Here is a 4,097-nt window from a genome sequence, read left to right on the forward strand (position 1 = left end):
GCGCAGCCGCCGCGGGGCCGGCGTGCGAGCCGGCTGCGGGCGGGCGAGCGGGGCGGCACGAGCCGCGGATCTCTGGCGGTCGACCCTGGGAAGACGCCCTTCCCCGGCCCGCTGCAATCCGGACTCCAGCATCGCGCGTTGTCCGCGATGTCCGCATTCGCGTCCTCCTGCAGCCTCCCCGCTGCAGCCTCTCTCCCGCGGCCGCCTAGAGACCCAAGCCGGCCTCGGGGTAGAGGGCTTTGAACCCTGTAAGCAGACAATCTTAGGAAAGAACTGCGGAACCTCTGCTTTGCTTCCTTACGCTAGGCAGCATGTTGGGGCGGCGGGGGAAGGCCACTGGGAACTGGATGCCATCCTTGTCCTGGGCTCAGGAAGCTCGGCCTACTTGGGAGACGTGGAAGCAGGAAGGGAGCACATTGGATATGAACTGGGTTGTGGTGTGGTACAGACTCCAGGAAATAAAGGCTGGGGTATCAAAGGGATGGGAAGAGGGTCGGGATTTCTAGATGTGGGGGCGGGGCAGACCCCCGGCCCATAGTCCCGGGGAAATGGGCCTGACTGGATTGGGAGGGCTGACAGGGGACTTGTGGAAAGTAAGAATGAACAGAAGGGTGGAGTGTGGGAGGCTGGGAATCTCGGGAATTAAGGGACCCTCATACTTCATTGGGGTTTACAGATTCCTGGGTGCTAGCACACCCTAATCATTAGAGTATCTCCACCACCCTGTGGGGGTAAACAGGACCTATATTGTTACATCTAACCTTAAAACGGAAGCCAAATGGGCCCCTTCCAGGCATTAGCCCCCTGCAGGGATGGTAGATCACTCTGGCCTACCGGCGGGGTGTACTGGGGGACCAGAGGGGTCCCTTTCATGTTTTTCCCACAGTCGCCGACCTCCTGGATAGCACCATTAATGCATGCTGGTATCCATCCTCAGCGTCCCCCATTCACCCCACAAACTCCAGGCGTGAAGAGATCAAGGCGTGAAAACCGTCACTGGAACAAAAAGGCCTCCCCATCGAGATAAAACAGTTAGTAAGCAAGTTCCCCTGGGGAGTGCACGACCTTTATGCCTGTTTGCTGAAATGGAGCCAAGAGTGTTAATTTTTTTTCTCCAAAATGATTCACACAGCACATAGATAACTTTAATGTAAAAAAAACCAAACTTTTATTTTGAGTTGCTGTCCCTCTGTCGTCCAAGCTGGAGTGCAGTGGTATGATCGTGGCTCACTGCAACCTTGACCTCCTGGGCTCAAGCAATCCTCCTTCCTCAGCATCCCGAGTAACTGGGACTACAAGTACGTGCCACCCCACCCAGCTAATTTTTTTCCATTTTTTTTTTTTTGTAGAGACAGGGTCTCAAATTCTTGGCCTCAAGCGATCCTCCCACCTCGGCTTCCCAAAGTGCCCGGATGACAAGCGTGAGCCCCGGCGCCGGAACTTAACGAAAATGTTTCATGGATTGGGGAGCTCAGAGGAAGGAGTGATATCGGAAAGGGAGATCCAGAGAGGTCCTAAAAGGCAATTTGTGTGGGATGGCTTGTGTAGGGTGGGTGAGACACGGCTGGTGTTCCCAGCACTAGCCAGAGTAGGCCCTGAAAAAAACGCGCTGGGGACACAAATGAATGGAAGGACAGTGAGGAATGGCTGGGTGAGACCAGAGGTGGGCTGGGTTCAAGCCAGGAAAAGGCTCATCCACCTTCGTAAGGACAGGAATGAAGGCCTTGACTATGAAAGAGCTTTGGAAATTCACAAAGCAGGAGGAGGCAAGTTGGGGCTGGGATGGGATACACCCGGGAGACTGGGGAAGCAGCAAGATCCATGCAGAGGCTGCAATAATGCTCCAGGAAGGAGAAAGGAAGCCTGAGCGCAGAAGGAACACTGGTGGGCTCATCCCACACTGGACACCGCCTTTCCCCCCTTCTCTCTTCTTGCTCCTCTTATTTCTTGTTGTCTCTCAGAGAGACTGATGAAGACTGTTCGCTCAGAGAAAACTCCATAGCATCCAGCAGACCCCAGAGTCACTTCGGTAAAAGTGTGATCTCAGAGAGGGACGAGGGTTCCATGGCTTCCTCCTGCCCGCAGAATCCCCCGACCCTCCACCCCCAGGCAGCACCGAGGGCCAAAGCTTCCTGAAGATCTTGCCAGGACTTCGTTGTGATCATTGTACTGTACTTTATCAGGGACAAAAGAAACCAGCCTGGGTGGCTTGGAGCCCAGACCCTCTCAGCCAGCCAAGTGGGTGAAAGGCTGGGCCGGTGGGGAGGTGCTTGGAGAGACAGGGCCTGTAGGGACAGAGCCCATGCCATCAAGCCCTGCTGGATGGGTGAGGGAGGCTCTCTGTCGTGTCCTCGCAAGGGGTCTCCGAGGTTGTCTGGGAGACTGGCAGGGCCACAGAAGCAAAAAACTGGCTCCTCAGAGGCGGAGTGCAAGTGAAAGTCACCCTTCCGCTACCCAGCAGCTGGTGAGGCCCCGAGAGGGAATATACTACCGGCAAAGAGCACCTGCTGGCAAAGGACCAGCAGAACACCCTCTTGGGCATCTTCCTTCTTTTTCTTTTCTTGGTTGATACATGTGGCCAAGTCACACTCAATCTTTAAAAAATATTTTGGCCGGGTGCAGTCGCTTGAGCCCTGGAGTTCAGGACCAGCCTTGATAACATAGCAAGACCTCCTCTCTACAAAAATTAAAAAAAAAAAATGGCCAGACACAGTGGCTCACACCTATAATTCCAGCACTTTGGGAGATGGAGGCTAGAGGATAGCCTGAGCTCAGGGGTTCAAGATCAGCCTGGGCAACTTGGCAAGACCTCTACAATAAATCGAAAAATTAGCCAAGTGTGATGGTGTGTGCCTATAGTCCCAGCTACCTGGAAGGCTGAAGTGGAAGGACTGCCTGTGCCCAGCAAGTCAAGGCTATGGTAGCCATGAGTGTGCCACTGCACTCTAGCCTGGGCAACAGAGTGAGATTCCAGCTATAAATAAATAAATAAATAAATAAATTAGCTTGGTATGGTGACGTGCTGCTATAATCTCAGTTTCTCAAGAGGCTGAGGCAGAAGGATCGCCTGAGCCCAGGAGACAGAGGCAGCAGTGAGCTGTGATCACGCCACTGCACTCCAGCCTGGGCAACAGAATGAGACTCCAACTCAAATACCAGGGGTACCAGAAAAAGTATGAACGTTTTAAAAGATGTTATCAGCCAGGCAAAGTTTCTCATGCCTGTAATCCCAGCATTTTGGGAGGCAGAGGTGAGAGGATTGCCTGATCTTGCAGGTTTGAGATCAACCTGGGCAACATGGTGAGACTTTGTTTTTACAATAAATCAAGAATTAGCTAGGCATGGTAGCACATGCCTATAGTTCCAGTTACGTGGAAGCCTGAGGCTGTGGTGGCTGTGAGCAGCATCCCACTGCATTCCAGATTGGGCAACAGAGTGAGACTCTGACTCAAAAAAAAGACAAGATGTTATCTATGTATTAATTTTTGAAGTCGAACTGAATTACGATAGCAATGTGTAATTGATTGTAGAAGTCAGATGTGACTTGCATTCATCTTTTGTTATTATTACAATTTTAATAGTTTTTTCCTTTCTTTATTTTTTTTCTGAGTCAGAATCTCACTCTGTCGCCCAGGCTAGAGTGCAGTGGCACGCTCACGGCCACAACAGCCTCAATCTGCTGGGCGCAGGCCATCCTTCTGCCTCAGCCTTCCAAGTAGTTGGAACTACACGTGCGCACTGGCTAATAGTTTTTCCTTTCTTAAAATGTGTATACATTTTTTGGCACCCTCGATATATATATGAACAGATATACACACATATATATATTTACATATATATGTGTATATTCTGAGTCACTTCTTTCTCAAGCTTTCACTCCTGTCTTTCTCAAAAGTTGTGAGTAACTAGTCAGTGTTCTCTGGGTCTGTTTCTGTTTCCAAATCACTTCTCAGATCATTACAATCTTCTGATTCCAATTCTTTTAGTAAAGATAACAATCCTTCCCTCTGGCCTATCAATTTAGGTGTGCAAAGGACTTTCATTTAATGACAAGAACTCACTCGCACACTACCCGGGGGCTGAGTAAGCATTCATGA

This window comes from Carlito syrichta, unplaced genomic scaffold (assembly GCF_000164805.1).
Source record: "Carlito syrichta isolate Samal-C Ts95f unplaced genomic scaffold, Tarsius_syrichta-2.0.1 Scaffold309147, whole genome shotgun sequence".
NCBI classification, from domain to species: domain Eukaryota; kingdom Metazoa; phylum Chordata; class Mammalia; order Primates; family Tarsiidae; genus Carlito; species Carlito syrichta.